This window comes from Martes martes (genome assembly GCF_963455335.1).
Source record: "Martes martes genome assembly, chromosome: X".
Taxonomy (NCBI): Eukaryota; Metazoa; Chordata; class Mammalia; order Carnivora; family Mustelidae; genus Martes; species Martes martes.
Window position 1 is genome coordinate 104,352,259 of NC_137897.1, and position 18,915 is coordinate 104,371,173.

Genomic DNA, 18,915 nt, shown 5'->3' on the forward strand with positions numbered 1-18,915 from the left:
ACACCAGATGGTAGTAACTGCTAAAGAAAACATAAAGTCAGGGGCTCAGGGTGTGCCGGGGTGGGGGCGCATGCTTGCTGCCTTCTGCAGAGTGGCTGGGGCAGGCCCGACTGCAGACCACCGCGCTACTGCGGACGGGCTCTTGAAGCAAGTGAGGGAGCAAAGCAACAGATGCCGGATGCTCCAGGCAGGGGGAAGAGTCCGTGGAAAGGCCCGCACGTGGGAGTGTGCCCGGGGGGTTAGCAACACAGAGCCGACCCAAGCGGCCGGGGAACAGGGAAGAGATCTGAAGAGAAAGGAGGTGTGCACACTGGGGGGAAGAGCGGGAGCATGAACGGACCAGAACGCTTGCAGAGCAGCGCGAAGGGCCAACGTAAGGCTCGTGGTCACAAACCCACAGCGGGACCGATCCGAAGATTTGTGTTTTTCTCCAGCTACCCTCGGCTGCCCGGCTGCCGCGGGCCGGACATGTAACAGGCAGAACCTTGCATTTCACTTTACTCGGGATGCTGCCATTCGTGAGGAACCACATAAAAGGAGTAAGGGAGCCGAAGGTGTTGGGGTGGGGGGGGAGTAATTACAAATATGGACCAGAGAGGTCCAAATAGGGACAGAGAACGGAAAAATGGAAAGGCCTAATCCCATGAGCTACTGGGTGTGGGGGGTGGGTGGGGGAGGCAGAAGCATCAGGGGACCGGAGTTCAGCTCTCATTTCAGACGCTGTAATTCTGCCCCCTGCTTCTAAGCAGCTGTCAACTGCTTGTAGACTTCCTCCTGCTATTCTCCTCCCGCCCTCCCTTCTGTTCTTCTATTCATTCCCATCCTGGCCCTGAAGCTGGAAGTAACTAATGGGCATGGGGTGGGGGTGGGGGGCTGCATGTTAGGGGTATGCAGATAAGGGTTCGAAACAGCCACAATCAGATTGGGGAGGGGGGGAAAGGGCAAGGAAACTGTCCCCTCCCTTTTTCACCCTCCCAAGTCCAGGTTAAAGGTCAGCACATCAAGAGGCACGTTGCCTCTGGAGCTGTAGCAATTAAATCCTGTCATTATGTTTGCTCCCAGCTTCAGTGCCCATGGCTTTTCAGAGTGATTGGATCAGGGCAGACTCTGCTGCTTTCTCTGGTTTAAAGGTGCATTTCTGCACTCAGCAAACGTCCGAGTCATTGTATAGCAGAGAAATGCCATTATTTTGCCTCTTGACATACACTGCACATAAATCTCTCCGTAGGAGGCCCTGACCAAAATGGGAAGAATTCTCCAGACTAGCAAATTGTTCCCATGAACTATTTCAGGCTTTGAACCTTTTCTGAGAGACAGATTTGGCAGGGCGTTTTTTGGATTTTCATTCTTTTAGAATGATTATGTTAACATTATTAATAAGACATAGTTGATTAGGAAAACAGATCACTATTTTCCTGAAGTTAAATATGATTTCATTAAAAAAGAGTGGTCTCTCATGAGAAAGCGCATGCTTGTTACATTGAAATTATGATAAACGAGGCTTTCTGGAAATTCATTCCTTTTCCCCTACTGCAGCTCTCCTAGTATTGGCAGCCTTTTCTGGGAACTATTGGGTTCGCTTGTTTATTCACTTCTAACCAAAATATTTGTTGATACCTAGTCAACTGTGGACAAGATCCAAAGACGAAGCAATAAAATATTCCTGACCGCAGATCAGGTGGAAGACAAATGTCCAAAACAGGGCAGCCCAAGGGAAAATGTATGAAGTAAGATAAGGAGAATCCAGTTAGTGGTACCTAAGAGTCCCCGTGTTTTCTGCCACCACAGGTGCTCGTAGCATTTCCTCTCTGCCTGGATTCCTTCCTAATTGCCCTTCCTTTTGGCTCGGTTCTCTCTGCCTTTGAAGACCCTGCCCGGATCTTGCTTTGTTCAGAAGGTTGCCAGGCCTGATTTTTCCTACCTGAGAATTCACAAAGCATTCACCTTTTGCAAGACTTGTCACTTAGCCTACACTACCTTGTATGGCTGCTCCCATGACCCGGCCACCAAGCGAATATGGAGCGGGGAGCAGAGTTTGTCTTCGATCTGTGTGGAGTGAAACTTTCCTCTGCGAAAGGAAATCATAAAGCTGGACAAGCAGGAGTCCTTTAAGGTTTAAGTCCCAAAGAGTCTCACTTTCTTCAAGACAACAGTGTCCGGAGTCTTTATTTTTTTATTTTTTTATTTTTTAAAAATATTTTATTTATTTATTCGACAGACAGAGATCACAAGTAGGCAGAGAAACAGGCAGAGAGAGTGAGGAGGAAGCAGGCTCTCTGCGGAGCAGAGAGCCCGATATGGGGCTCGATCCCAGGACCCTGGGATCATGACCTGAGGCGAAGGCAGAGGCTTTAACCCATTGAGCCACCCAGGTGCCCCCGGAGTCTTTAAATAAGGGCTGGCTGGGCAGGAAGGGGGGAAATGAAATGGATTGATACTCTTATCGGAACAGCAAGCTGACCAGGACATGAAGACCAGGTCAGGGGAGACAGGAGACTGTACTGATAAAGACTACTATCTATCTATCAGTCCCAGCTAAAATGCATACACACAGGGGCACCTGGCCGACTCAGTTGGTGGAGCATACAACTGTTGAGCTCAGGGGTTGTGAAAGTCACTTAAAAAAGAAAGAAAGAAAAAGGAACAACAACAAAAATAAAATCCATACACACATTAAGGAGGGTGGTTGTCGTGATGAGCACCAGGTGTTGTATGGACGTGTTGAATCACTATATTGTACACCTGAAACCAGTATTGTGCTCTACGTTAACTAACTGGAATTTAAACAAAAACTTAAAAAAATAAAAAGTGCATACACACAAAACACACACACACAAAAATAAAATGCGTACACACCTCAGTGAAGCAATTCTATTAAGGTTATGTCCTATAGGTATAACAACAAAACGGTGGTAATCTTTTTAACAATCAGGATCTTTTAACTTACCTAATTTTAAAAACAATCTATAAAATGAGACTTTTTTCTTCTTGCAATATTGGCAAAGGTGCAAAATCGGTAACAAGAATCACATTACCCAAGAATTGCCATGTGTGTGAAGAAATTTGATCACTATCAAAGATGATTGGAAGTAAGGAAATTCATTCATAGGGAGCCCTGTGGCATCTCCCTAGTTCCTGCGCCTAAGTCAGGTGCAGGGAGGGGACTAAGACTGGGGAGTTGACAAGAGAGACATGGCATGTCATTTCTTGTCGTACCCTGGCTGCATGCTTAGCAAGTAGCCAAAATGTTAAAGACCAAGCTCGTGTACCAGGGAGAGCATGAGACACTTGGGAAAACTTGGCAGGTTCACCAAGGGTCAGGGGTGGCAAAGAAAGAGGTGCCTGAGTCCAACTGAAAGGTCATGACACAGGATGAGGGGGCCCCCATGACAGGGCAGGAGGAGGCAATAGCAGAATCAAATTCCACCCCTGAGATGCGGAGACGAAATGGTACAAGGTCTGATGTAGTAAGTGGATGATAACTGCACCACAACACCAGGAAGAAAATCATCCCAAAGGAAGTGTTGGCCAGAAAAAGGTGACCCTCCAAGAAAGAGGCTCCTGGATGCCCTGAAGAAGGAGTAGAAAGTAAGGCGGAATCACAAAAGATTAGCCCCATCCTTCCTGTCCCCCAGAAAGCCTGAAGGAGACACTTCAAAGATCCTAAAAGGAGCGGATTCGGCCGCCGTGGCTCCATCCCATCCATGGTTTTGGCCTCACACGACACAAGGGGGAGCTACAGCATTTTCCTTCCAAGGTAAGAAGGGCAGGGATTCAAAGCGTCTTTCCTTACTTAAGGCGACACGTGACACAGCGAGGCCTAGTGAGAGCTCTGCGGGAACGTGGCACAGCCGCTTTTGCGGGGAAAATGAACTTGAAAGTGTACTAAATGCCACAAGCGCTGGAATGAAAATCCCTCATAATGGCTTCCAAACACCAATCTGTTCTCTCTGAGAGATCAGTTCCCTCAATAGGAGAAATGCAAAGTTGCTTGAATTTGTTCATTATTATTTTTTTTAACTTGTTCTGAAATATCCTTAAGAGTGGATTCCCAAAACCGAAATCATACCTCTAACCCTTAAAAAAGTGATTCTCATTCATCTCCTTACTTAAGTGCTTCCTCACCCTGCATACCAGATCTTTTTCCTCCTAAAAAAAGGGTGTGTGTGTATGTGTGTGTGTGTGTGTGTGAGAGAGAGAGAGAGAGTGAGGTAGGGGAGGGGGAGAGATAGATAGAGAGAGAGAGAGAGAGAGAGACTGATAGAGAGCAGTCCAAAATTAAAAAAAAAAAGTCAGTGTTTCCAGTTATCTAGAGCTCTACAGCTCTGCCTTCTGGGGTCTCTACGCCACCAACAAAAACAGGGCTCTGCTTTAGGCTCACTCATCTTGGAAGGAAAGGAGCACACAAAGCACAAATAAGAAAATGATCAGCTGCTCTGAACTCAGATCCTCAGACAAGTCAACAAACCACCTCAGCCCTCCCTCATCTCCCTACTGATCTTTTAGTCATGTTTATGTGGTGCTGATGGAGGCCATCCTGAGGGTAGAGAAAGCAGAGAACTAAGAAGCTCTTCTCCAAGTTCTGAGGTACATTTGCAAAACAACAACAACAACAACAAACACACGCACACAGGCAAGGACCCCTGCCACCATGCTTCTGAAAGAGAGCCCTGGCCCTTCAAAAATAGGGTACCAAACCTCACATGATGACTGCTTCCATTTTCCCTCCACAAGACTATGGCAGAAGGGGAAAGTGAAGTCTTCACCTGCCCTGAATGAACTCTTTTTCTAAGTTTATAATCAAATTCCAGTTGGTTAACATCCACTGTTATATCAGTTTTAGGTGGATGATACGGGATTCAACGCTTCCACACACCACACAGTGCTCCTCACAAGTGCTCTCCTTAATCCCCGTCACCTGTTTCCTCACCTCCCACCCCCCCCCCACTGGTAACCAGCAGTTTGTTCTCCCAGAGTTGAGTCTGTTCCTTGATTTTTCTCTCTTTTCTTCCCTTTGCTTGTTTGTTTTGTTTCTATAATTCCGCACATGAGTGAAATCATACGGTATTTGTCTTTCTCTGACTGACTTATTTCACTTGGTATTAAACACTCCAGCTCCATCCATGTCATTGCAAATGGCAAGTGTTCATTCTTTTTATCACTGCGTAATAGTCCATTGCATATATACACCACTTCTTTATCCATTCATCAGTCAGTGGACTCTTGGGCTGCTTCCATATCTTGGCTATTATAAATAATGCTTGTTATAAACACAGAGGTGCATGTAGCCCTTTAAATTCGTATTTTGAAAAAAATAAATTAGTATTTTGTATTCTTTGGGTAAATATCCAGTAGGGTGATTGCTGGGTCATAAGATAGCTCTATTTTTAACTTTTGGAGGAACCTCCATGATGTTTTCCAGAGTGGCTGCACCAGTTTGCATTCTTACCAAAGGTGTGAGAGAGTTCCTTTTTCTCCACATCCTTGCCAACACCTTTTGTACATGCCCTGAACGGACTCTTAAAGAAGAAAGGTAGTCATGAGTAGCCAAGCAGCAATAGCCTTTAGCATGAAAGACCAGGTTATCCCTCTGCCTCTCTAAAGGTATAACCAATGATAAGGGCCTCACTCAAATGTTACTTCCCTTTGTGAATTTGTCCATCATTCACCCAACTTAGTCATAGCCCTCCTCCCTCAATTCTTGTTTCTTATGTCTGTGAACTTTAAAATACATAAGCACCTGGAGAGTTGGGGGACACATGTATTTCCAACAGTATGTAGGCACTGAGAACCAAAATCATGTACCTCACACAGCCTACTGACTAAACATGAGTTTGCCACTCCACTAGTTTCCTCATTGTGACTGTACTATTTGAAAAGACTCTTACACAGGAAGATACAAGTTGCAAATAGCTTCAGTGTTCATTCCAGCAACCATTCAATAGAAAGCATCAACTGACAGTTTCTACCCTGAGACTTTTTGAACCTTCTGCATCCAGATCCCTGTTTTGCCATGCCCACCTACACCCAACCCTAACCAAGTCCCCCACTCTTGTTAGGACAGACTTCAAAGTCTCAGTCCCCCAGTCTTTCCCTTCCTCCCCTAAAACACGATTAGATTCTGTCAATATGGAGTTCTCCCTTACAGTGGTGAGCAATAACCTCTACTGTTTTTTTTTTCTTGACAACAGGCTGTTCCAGTGATATTTTGGGGAGCCAGTATTTAACATGTCCACTTGACAAATGTGAAATCAAGTCATTTATTTGTGGGGTGAAATGATAGGTTGGATTAGGCAGGCGTAGGACAACTCTAAAAAAAGTTCTTACACTGGGATTGACTTTGAAGTCACCAAAAGGGATTTGAATTTGATTGGTCTTGATGTCCCTATTTTCATAGGAACATGAAAGGTTTTACTTCTCCATGGCTTTGACTAGACACATGAGAGCACATGTGACCAAGCCCACATAGCCTAGGGCATTGGCTAACACCTCAGTGAACAGTTGCTTTCTTTTCTTTAGAGTCTACTTATTTTCTCTCCATAATGCAAAATACCTTTGGAATTTGGGGAACCACCTATGCTTACTTCTCCAATGAGCTGCTGGACAACTTTGCAGGCTTCTTCTAGATGTTCACCATACAGGTACGGAGACTGCAAAAAGGAAAGAAAAACAGATTCATGACAGCAGATCAATCAATAACACATTGATTTACTCAGTGCCTTCCAACAAAGTTTGGAATTCATGAGAATTTCTTCAGGAACTTGTAATTTCCTCATTGAAAGAGCCCATGATTTGTATTGGGCATTTTCTACTACAGCTGTTTTTAGCAATTTCCAGTACATTTCTGTGCCGAGGGGTGGCATTTTTAATGATTTCCAAACACTGCGGGGCAAGGATATTTCCCACGCAGAATCAGAAAATTTGTCTCACAAAAAACTTGTCCAAGCTCCTCATTTTCAAAGGCAGAAACTAAGCCCATAGATAAATAACTTGCTCAAGAACACAAATCCCCTAACGTTTTTTAAGTATCAGAATATATGCTGTCAAAACATACAAACCTCATTACTAAGACCTAAACACAGATCCTCCATCGATCACCTGGGTGGTATTTTTCCAAGACACAAGGAGGATTTCCATTTATGTCTCCTGGATATGTGAAAACAAACAAAGCACAGACCTAGAAGGAACCAATACCTTCTCAACCTATGGATGCTTAAGCTGGTTAATAACTTCCTGGCCAAGGGCTTGAAAAACATGCACAGAGACTGCAGGGACCAGGGGAATGAGCTATGGCAAAAGTTGGATTTCTTTGGTATGAAAAAAACAAGTCTAATACTCAAGAATACTGGATATGGCCTCACTAATGCACTAGGGTGGGTTGCTGCCAAGTATTTGGCTTTCAGTAGTGTCGTTTTCTGAGTTAGAATTGAAGGCCAGCTACGAGAGGGAGATGTATATTCTTCTGAGATGCCAACTTTCAACTCTGGTTGTAGCCACAACGCGATTAATGATGGATGGCTAATTGAGGCAGTACAGGCAAACCAAATTAATTTACATTAAGAAATCAAGGTTGACAGCAATAAAGCAGATAATGTGCTCATGTAGGTTTATTATAAGTTTCATATTTTCCACATCTACTATTTCTGGAATAGCCCAGTTAAGTAGGTGATGGACCCCCCTCCTTCAAAATCAAATGCATGGCTACTTTTAATTACTTCTGATATTCTCTATTTTTCTAACTAACACCTTTTCTTTTGTCCCCCTCTACCACCCAAGACTATTTACACATGCTTGAAACCAGGTGTTACCATGTCTATCTAGCTGTTACCTAGAATCTAGGTGATACCAACCTATCTCCTCTTTATTAGTCTTACAACAGTCTTATCTCTGCACTTCTCTCCTCCACTCTAGCCCTTCGGGATGAGGATCTAGGAAGATTTTTAAAGGGTATGCAACATTTTATGCCTCTAGCTATTCCTCATTCACTCAATTTAAGCAGGTGACTTTAGTATCTGGTTTCTTAAAGGGGCACTGTCTTTTAGCTATCACAGTAAAAAACAGAATGAAATCTTTCACAATTCTTATCTACTCTCAACTGACTTCTTTATGGTTGTTTAGGTCCTTGCTATATTGTAATGTTAAGTGGCTCAACGTATGAGGAATGAAAACACTGCAGGATACCCAGATCGGGATTTTTAGGTACCCATTTATACTAGAGCATAAAAGAACAACAAAATATAGGTATAATTTTTTGAAAATAAGAAGCAATATTAAGAAGAAAGAAATATACAAAAAACCATGCTATCTACTTAAAAGAATAATAATCTGAACATTAGAAACCCAGGTATTTGGTCTCTGCTTCACCACTGGCTAACTCTGAAAACTGGGAGCTAACATTGTCCCTTCACTGACCGTATTTCACCTAGACAGCATTGTGCAATAGAACTTTCTGTGGAGACGGCAATGTACTGTATCAGTGCATTCTACTATGGTAGCTATCAGCCACATGTGGCTATTGAACACCTGAATGTGGCTAATGGAACCGAGGTCCTGAATTTTTCATTGTATATAATTTTAATCTTGATAGCTACAGTGGTTATAGCTACAATTAACTACCATATTGGACACAGATCTATGAAATAAGGTGATTGTAAGCATAGCTTAATACCTTGCCAGTTACGGGAATTCTACTGTAATATTTACTACCAAGTGGCACATGGGTTGGCTGACCCCAGCTCCATCCACGACATCTCCCTTTCTGACCTCTCTTCCAGAGTGTTGAGGACATTGGACATAGCTGCCAATAGAGAGCAGCAGGAGTTTACTGAGTTTGTGTACCTGATTTAAAAAGAGAGAGAGAGAGATGGCTGGGAAGACCAGTTTTGCCATTCAGCATTCACTTCTTCCCTTCTCACCAGCTGAATACGAATCTGAGAGCTAAAATAGGGAGGCCTTCCTATCTCATAAGACAATAATATGAAGATGAATGCTACAATAAAGAAGCCCTTATTAGTTCCAGGAGACAACAAATATGAAGATGAAATATGACCAGAATTGAAGAGTGAAAAGATCCCTTAAAAACATGGTTCCTTGAAGATGTCATTGAGCCACTGCAATAACTATGGTATTTATATAAGCAACTGTAGTTCTGTTTTGTTACTTGAAGTTAAAAGCCCATGACTACTGGATATGGAAACCATGAGGCTTAAGTCCAAAGGTTGGGAGAGGAAAAGTAATTTTGCTTTTTTTATTTAAAAAAATTTTTTTAAAATAAGTTCTCTGCCCTATGTGGGGCTGGAACTCATGGCTCCAAGATCAAGAGTCACATGCTCTACTGATTGAGCCAGCCAGGAGCCCCCAAGAGAAGTCATTTTAGATTAGCTGAATTGGAAACCTAACCAGTTCAGGATGGCGGAATAAAATGGAAGATCCTAAGAGTGTCGATCTTTAATGATCTGGAGCTCCTACACAAGGAGGAAATTTACCACCAACACACTTTCTATGCTTTGAACTTGTAGTTGTGGTTACATGCAATAAAACTTTTTGTTACATGCAGTCAAACATGCCTGAATGATACTTAATTTTAATCATGAACTCCACACTCATGTTGGGAAGAGGACTGAAAAAGAAATTTTGGAAGCCCAAGATATAGTTGTCATGTGAAAAATAATTAAAATAACTAAATACCTACTTATTTAAGTCACTAGGGCACTTCCAATGAATGGTTTCCTGATAATCTGTCCAAGTATTTCACATTCGTGTCTGCTTCTAGTATGAAATGCACGGGATTTTAACAGCCAGTGGTGGAGTGATAAAAAAACAGAGAGATGAAACTGTAGAAATAAATGAGCAGCATCAATAAGGGTAGGGCAGTGGCAAAGCATGAAGTGTGTTGCAAGAGCAGTTAATATCCCCTTTGGTTGGCAAGCTTGGTGCTACAAGTCAATAGGATGTGGAATTTAGTGAGTCCAAAGTATGGTCCCAGAGATGGAAGATGAAAAACTGTTTTAGGACAGTAGAGTGTGAGGTCAAGCGAGACTGAAGTAGATAATTGGTTATACATTCAGGCAGCTCAGACAGCACACCTGGGTGAGAATGAAGATGACATTCAGATGCCATCTTTGTGACCACTGAACACAGGGGGTTCAAATATTTATAGGGTCTCAGAACCACTTGAAGAGCTGACTGAAAAATGCAGACAAGGGAGTGAATGTGTCTGTGACTACCAAAAGGTGAAAAAAAGTGTAAAATTTGATTTTTATTCTTGTTAGAGACTTCACAAAATGAATTCCACAACTGGGGAATGAAGCTCCTCCACAGATGTCACTGGAAACATCAGCTTGATTGTCTCTTGGATATATTCCCAATTGGAAAGAGAGTGAGTGTGTGTGTGACTCCAGCCAGGGGGTTGTTTGTACAAAGATTCCCAGGAAAAGGAGGGAGACTGTCTTGTCCTTTTCGGTGGCAGTGTGAGTGCAGGGCAGACCGAAAAGGGAATGCCATGGACTGCTGTTGACTGTCAGTCATGGTAACTCATGTTCCCTGCCCGCCAAGATCTGGGCAGCTGATGCACGTAAGCTCTGTGGGGACAATCGGACCCCCCGAGTCAGAGTCTCTCTTCTTGGAATGCAGACAAGCATGAGCACTGGTAATTGTCTCCTCTTGTCACATGAAAAGGGCCTTTCTATGTCAGGAAAGAGCCAAGACTCGGTGAACAAGAGAAAGCAATGTTGAAAAGTTGAATGAAAACGAATACTAGATGTGGAACTAAGAGCTACCGCAGGATTTCTCAGTAATGTACCATAAATTTCCTTTCTTGCTTAAAAGCTGCTTTGAATTTCTTTTCCTTAGGACATCTTCCACTGCAAGTGACTCCACTAATATACTATGTATACAGTACTTGGTTCAGAGTCCATTGTCATTATCCAAAGCCCACGACAAGGATGTTAAAAAAAAGGATATTAACCACGGATATAGTATGAGCTCATGTCTTCTTTCAAATATGCCTAGGAAAGCTATAGAAAGCTAGTATTTTCTACTCCTGATAGAAAACAGATTCATACTTGAGACAGGCCAAAAGTAAGTAGGCTTTATGTTTAGTGTGAACATTCAGGAGCTGGTCAGTGCTCTTTTCTAGATGGGCTCCTCATGCCAATGGGTCACAGAGCAGGAATCTCTCTGAGGTTGGTAAATGCACAGACTTAAGGACTTTGGGTGCTGATGAGACATAAAAGGTCATTAGCCTCATAGCCAAATTCATCAAAGAAGGACATTCAGGTCAGAGACATTTTAAAGTGTCTAAGTCTAGTCTAGAACCCAAAGCTCCTGCCTAAGTACCTCGCTAGGTACCGTCCCCTCCCTTCCAGTCTGTTCATTCAATCAAAAGGGGGGGGGCGCCACAGTCTAGGGATGACAAGCAGCACAAAAGTCCAAAGCACAGGGAGTCATGTCAGATTGGAGGAAAGAGTTGGGGTAATGAGGATATTCATTATCTCAGTAACTAAACTCTCCTGGATAAACCCCAAGAACTTCTGCCATCCTGATTTCTCTCTTCTAGTCCGCAGAGTTAGAGTCTGTTCCAGGCGTTACACTTCCTACATGCAGACAAGAGGTTAACAGCCTTCTAGAGATTCAAAAGAAGTGACTCATTCAGAGTCCTCTAGACAGCATTTAATTCTTCAACCGTGGATGCGGCAACCGGGTGGGAGTGTCATTGGTCTCACAGCTCCAATTAATTTTCCCCACCTTCCTCCCTTCCACTCACTTTACATTTGCCCTCCTGAGTGTCAATGATGCAAACAGCACCGAGGCGCCATCATCTTCAATACCTAAACTGAAATGGATTCACGTAATAGTTTTACAGCACTAGGCATTCAAGTCACAATTGCTGTCTGGTTGTCCTTGCTCTGTCTTAATGGCCAACAGAAAATACTCTCAGAGGCCTTTATAGGAAAGCAGAGAACTTCTTAACATAATAATAGCATCTTAACAATTCACAGGAATGCATTATGGGCTTAGCTGGTTTTAAGATTCCGTTCCTTTCCAAGCTTCTGATGCACTTTTTTCTCTTCACTGCCCATAATGAACCTCATTCTCTTAATTTATCAGTCATTCAAAATCTGAGTGACTTGAAAATTGAAGACCATCCACTTGGATAAATTATTTGGTGTATAATGCTTAATGATACAACCTAAATAACCTCACCATCGAAACCCTAGTCCGACATTCTATTACCCCATTCAGCCTAGCCCACAGAATAACTGGGTCTTAAGTACTGTCACTGAACTGCAATCTTGACAATAAAATTACAGGTGTTATTTATCAGCTAAAACATCTGTTACAGTCCTAGAAGACAATCAAAGGGATGGCTGCTGCTTACATGCAGATGGCTGAGACTCCCAGTTTCAAAGATCATCCCCAAGTACGGTAGCTCGTTAGGGAGCTCAGGTACTAATGACATCCTTTAAAGGACGTATTTGAAAATTTCAACAGAGACATGCTCATGAACACTTAAAAGAAAATGCCTAAAGTTTCAATGATTGATTGCACAGCCAAGTTTGCATGTACTGGAAGAGGGGGGTGAGATAGGAAAAATATTGCTTTCACTGAGTTTCTAAGAGAAGCGATGTGAAGCAGTCGGTGACGTTGGGGTAAAAGGATGTAATTAATTACACACAGCGCTAGTTTCTTGATTGAATGTGGTTGGGGGGGGGGGATGCCCAGCTCTCAGAACGTTGCCAGTGACAGATTGGAGCTACACAGACACGGCAGTGGCTCTCATCGTGGAAGTCATTACACTAGGTGTCAGGCAATGTAAATCACAAGCAAAGAATGCAAACCCCCCCACCCCAACAGACCTAGATTAGAGTTGGGTGCAGAGTTGAATTATTACATGAAATGACTTTCTGCTATTAAAACACAAAGAGACAAGCCAAATTGCCCTTTAAACAACTGTAAACAGCCAACTTCCCACACAGGGGATTTCTTTACCCACGCTTTACATGCAGGCAACACTCCAGCTATTGTCCCCACTGTTCCTCCATGGCTAGAGAGAGGAGAGAGGGTGTCCTAGTCAGCTGGAGCCACCATAAAAAATACCATAGACTGGATGGTTGAAAAAAAGAAAACAACATGAAATTTCTTTTGTCACAGTTCCAGAAGCAGAGTTTGGCTTCTGGTGAGAACAATCTTCCTGTCTTGCAGATGGCTGCTTTCCTGCTCTGTTCTCATATGGCCTTCCCTTGGTATGTGCGCATAGAGAGGAAAGATCTCTCTCTCTCTCTCTCTCTCCTTAAAAGGCCACCAGTTCTATCTGATGACTATCCTTATGACTTTATTTAAACTTAATTACTTCCCCAAAACCTCTATCCTCAAATAGTCACATTAGGAGTTAGGGCTTCAACATACGAATTGTGGGGAGACACAGTTCTGTCCACAGCAGAGTTAATGCACTTTGGGTCTATAAACATGACTGTTCTGTTCCAAAGACACCTGTTATTTCTACATGGGAATAACCCACAGGATCTAATAAGCAAAGGATGGGGTAAGCAGGGTCCTGCAGATGTCTATCAGAGACACCGTCCCTACATAACATAATAAGTAAGTAAGTACTCAACAGCATGTGGTAGCAGAATTGGAAAAGATTAGGACTAGAACGAATCTTGGCAGTAGCGTTCAGATGCCATCAAACTGTGGCCACTTGAGTTCTCCTTTCCAAGTACCCGAGCACTCCTGTTTTCTACCTCTTCTCTCCCACAATTCCTTGCTGCTGCAGTGGCAGTTGGTTTGGGGTGCCTTCGCCTTCCCGCCACCTCTGCCCACCGCCCACTCCCACCTGAACCTCTTTACATCCCTCCCCCTTGCTCCTTTCTGACCCAAATGAATTTATTTTCTGAAAACAGAGCTCGAGTCCTAGGAAGAGTCAGTTAAGGGATTTCTCTTTGTTAAGGGCTAGACTAGCAGCCCAGTGACTCAGAGGCGGGGATTTGGGACAGGAACGCAGTATTTGAAACTGCACATAATCATAAGGTTTGCCTCAGGTGAACCATTAGGTAATGTAAATTTTAAAAGCCATTCACAAATGATTTTCTTTTTTGCCCTTGGGATGTGGGACAGGACCCAGCACAGGCAGTTTAGAAACAATAGATATGCACTGTATAACCAGCTAAAATGATTGTTATCATTATATTCAATCTTTCTGCCTTTTACTGACCACAGAAGGCCCATTTCCCTTAAGGGAAAATGAAAGGCAACGTCTCAACCTTCAGAAATTTTGCCTCGGTTGAGGTGAACACCCATATTAAATCAACAGTATTCCTGAGATGAATGAGTGACAATTCCACGTGGCCCCCAAATACAGTCACAGGCCTGGCTTAAGCCACACTCTGGCGTCTTTCTCCCACTCTCCACTGTAGCCACAGCAGATGGGAAACTGACCGCCAAACTCAACCAGGCCTTCTGTGAATGGATCATCTGCACAGAAACCCCCAGCCGTCAGCAAACCCCCAACCATTCTTCATTTTTCAATTGTATTTTGAATAGACTTTGTTATTTTAGAAAGTTTCCAATGAAATCCATCAGATCTGTAGTGATAGTCTTCTTTCATTCAGACATTAGTGATTTGTGTTTTCTCCTTCTTTTTTGAAGTAGCCTCTACACCCAACGTGGGGCTCCAACTCACAAGCCCGAGATCAAGAGTCGCACGCTCCACCAACTGAGCCAGTCCCCCTTATGTCTTTACTTTTTTTTGTCTTTTTACCTTCATTACCCTGGCTAGAGATTTATCAATTTTATTGCTCTTTTCAAGGAGTTTCCTTGATCGTCTCTATTATTTTCCTGTTTTTAATTTCATTTATTTCTCCTCTAATTTTTACTGTCTATTTCTTTTCTTATGTTTGCTTGGGGCTCAAATTGTTCTTCTTTCTCTAGTTTCCTAAAGTATAAGCTTAGATTAATTGCCTTTAAATCTTTCTCTTTTTCTAATATATGCATTGAACGCTCTAAATTTTCCTTCAAGCACTGCTTTTGCTGCATCCCCATAAATTTTGATAAACTATATTTCCCTTTTTGTTTAGCTCAAGATATTTTTTAATTTCTCTTGAGACTTCTTTGATCTATGGCTATTTAGAAGCATGTTGATTCGTCTTGAAATATTTGGGACCTTTCTAGCTATTTTTCTGTTATTGATTTTTAGTTTAATCTTACTGTGGTCCAAGCACATACTTTCCATGACTTCTATTCTTTTAAATTTGCTTAGGTGTTTTCATGGTCTGGAACATGATCTCTGTTGGCGAATGTTCTTTTTTTTTTTTTTTTTTTTAAGATTTTATTTATTTGACAGAGAGAGACACAGTGAGAGAGGAAACATAAGCAGCGGGAGTGGGAGAGGGAGAAGCAGGCTTCCCGTCAAGCAGGGAGCCCAATGCAAGGCTCGATGCGGGGCTTGATGTGGGGCTCCATGTGGGGCTCAATCCCAGGACTGGCACCATGACCTGAGCCGAAGGCAGACGCTTAATGACTGAGCCACCCACGTACCCCGCTGGCGAATGTTCTATGTGAGTTTGAGAATATGTATTCTGCTGTTGTTTAATCTATAAATGTCAATTAGATCAAATTGACTGATGGTGTTTTTCAGGTCAACTCTACCCTTACTGATTTTCTGCCTGCTTGATCTATCAATTAATGAAAGACGGGCATTGAAGCCACCAACTGTAAGAGTGGATTTGTCTATTTCTCTCTGAAGTTCTATCAGCTTTGCCTTACATATTTTGACAAACTCTTTTTAGGTGCAAGCATGTTAAGGATTGTTATGTGTTCTTGGAGAACTGACTTCTTTTTATCATTATGCAAGGCTCCCTTTTATCCCTGGTAATTTTCCTTGCTCTGAAGTCGGCTTTGTCTGAAAATAACACAGCTACTCTGGCTTTCTTTTATTTAGTAATAGATCTTTCTCCATCCCTTTCTATAGGAACTACTTGAATATTTATATTTAAAGTGGATTTCGGGGCACCTGGGTAGCTAAGATGGATAAGCATCCAACTCTTTGATTTTGTCTCAGGTCATGATCTCAAGGCTATGAGATCGAGCCTCACATTGGGCTCCACCCTCCTCGGGAAATCTGCTTGAGATTCTTTCCCTCTCCCTCTGCCCTCCTCCTCTCATGGTCTCTCTAATAAATTTTAAAAATTGTTTTAAAAAACAATAAAGCATGTTTTTCATAGACAGCACATAGTTGGGTCTTACTTTTCCATCCATTCTGAAAATCTGCTTTTTAATTGATGTATTTAGGCCATTTACATTTAAAGAAGTTACTGATATAGGTTAATTAATACTTACTATGTTAGTAACCATTTTATCCCCTGCTCTTATTTTTGTCTTCCCCTTCATTTCTGCCTTCTCTGATTTTAATTGAGCATTTTATACAATTCCATCTAATCTCCTCTCTTAGCATATCAACAATACTTGAAAAGAAAATTCAGTGATTCCCATAGAGTTTACAATCTATTTTAACTACTAATATGGTTTCATCCTCTAATAACACTATACTGCTCCACAGGTAATGTTGGCATTCCTAATTCCAAACTCCCATCCTTTACAGTATTACTGTCAATAGCTCATTTAACCAAATGCTGTAACCACCCATTATTCCATTACTATTATCAGAACAGTTACTTTTTAATTAAATTAATAATATTTAAATTAAAATATTTTATTTTACCTTCATTTATTCCCACTCCAATACTCTTCTCTTTTTTATCTGCTTTTCTTTTTTTTTTTTAAGATTTTACTTATTTATTTGATGGAAAGAGAGAGAACACAAGCAGGGGGAGCGGCAGAGGGAGAAGCACACTCCCCGCTGAGCAGGGAGCCTGGTGTGGGGCTCCATCCCAGGACCCTGGGATCATGACCTGAGCTGAAGGCAGATGCTTAACCAACTGAGCCCCCCAGGAGCCTTTGTATATTTGGTTTTCTACTGAAATCATTTTCATTCTCCCTGAAGACCTTCTTTTAATATTCTTTGCAGGGCAGGCCAGCTAGCAATAGGAGACTAAAAACTTCAGAAACTCCTCAGACTTACACAAGTTGAGTCTCTCTCAAGCATTGCACTGTGGCAGGAGACACCATGACACACCTAGGTGTTAAGAGCATCTGCTCTAGTAGGTGTTGAATCACTAAACTGTATACCTGAAATTAATATTACACTGTATGTTAACTAACCAGAATTTAAATAAAAACTTAAAAAATAGGAGCATCTGCTCCAGAATCCAATTGCTTTGGTTTGAACCCAGGCTCCATGGGGTAAGCAAAAACTGAACTGCTTTAAGGTTCAGTGTCTTCATCTCATATTTATGTGGTGAGGCTTAGCGCTCCTCTCCCAGGTAGCTGTCAAAATTTAATGCTATTTACACTTTGGCTGAAGCATACTAAGCACTCAACAAATGCCAATTGTTATTGTTTTGGGTGACAGCATTCACAAAACCGAAATCTGGGAACAAAGTTGACAATGGGAAAGATAACATTCCAGGTACTGTAGATTTGGAGTCTCCCTATGATCACCAGGACCACTGCAGTAGAAAAACAGTCCACCAAGTTAGTTCTTATAACTTCTCTCCCCCTAAAGCGAAGATCTGGGACTGCCACTCTTTGAGTGCCATCAACCCACAAGAGCCAAGACTGCTCCACCAATAGTCGAGCTAGCTAAAGACTTCTCTCAACAGAAGCATATGACACATTTGCTTGTTTGATCCTCACTCCTCCTCTTCCTTAAAAGCACTGACAACAGTCTCCAAGAGATTATGAAAAAGCAAAGAATGATCCAAGATATAAGATACAAGAAAGAGACCTGTAGAAGTACATGAGTCCTAATAATTCCTAAAACTCTTATGATTCTGCTCTGTTGAAATTCACCCTGTTAAAAAAAAAAAAGAAAGAAAGAAATTCACCCTGTTGAGCAGATTAGTGTAAGAGCACAAGAGAAAGACAGGCTATGGCCAATTCTTTCCCTGTGTCCCAGCATTTCCAAGTTCCAAGATGTTGAATGCTATATGACAGAGAGTGGTATTAATCAAAATGGAATTCAATCTTGCAGTGAAATGTAGATTTAGTGCATGAGAGGTCTGGGGCTTTATGCAAGCATTTCTCTAAGAACTTAAAGCACTCTTCTGCTGTGGGAAGAGACAGTATGACCCACAGAAGAAGTCCTAATAATTCCTAATACTCTATTATTCTGCTCTGCATTGAAATGCAATCTGCTCAACAGATTAGTGTAAAAGCACAAAAATATGACAACAGTCCAGATATTGGTCTTGCTCTGAAAGCAGACAAAAATTTAAAAAACATTATTCACTACCATAGGAACATTTTACTTAAATGATATTTTCCTAATGCTAACTATCTACAAATTTATTTTTTTCTTCCTGGAGTGTAAAAATCTTTCTTCTTGTAGTTGTGTAGTGCTTATCACACTGCACTTGTGGTTACAGTAAAAATTGGGTGATTTTTTAAAAATTTGCATCAATTCATGGAAAATTCACTAATAAATGTACTGGGGTAATCATAAAGGCATACCATGTCCAATCCTGTACAAGCTAAGTTTATCTTAACCTTTCTAGGATGGTTTAGTATTCAGCTTCAGAACACGGTAAAAATACACAGTTATGGTGGTTTTTAAATATGAAGTACAATAAGATGTTTGCTCTACTAATAACCTTGACACACATTAAAAAAGGAGACTAAAGAAATTGCACTACTGGGTATATATCCTAAAGATACAAACGTGGTGCTCCGAAGGGGCACGTGCACCTGAATGTTTATAGCAGCAATGTCCACAATAGCCAAACTGTGGAAAGAGCCTAGATGTCCATCAACAGATGAATGGATAAAGAAGATGTGGTATATATACACAATGGAATACTA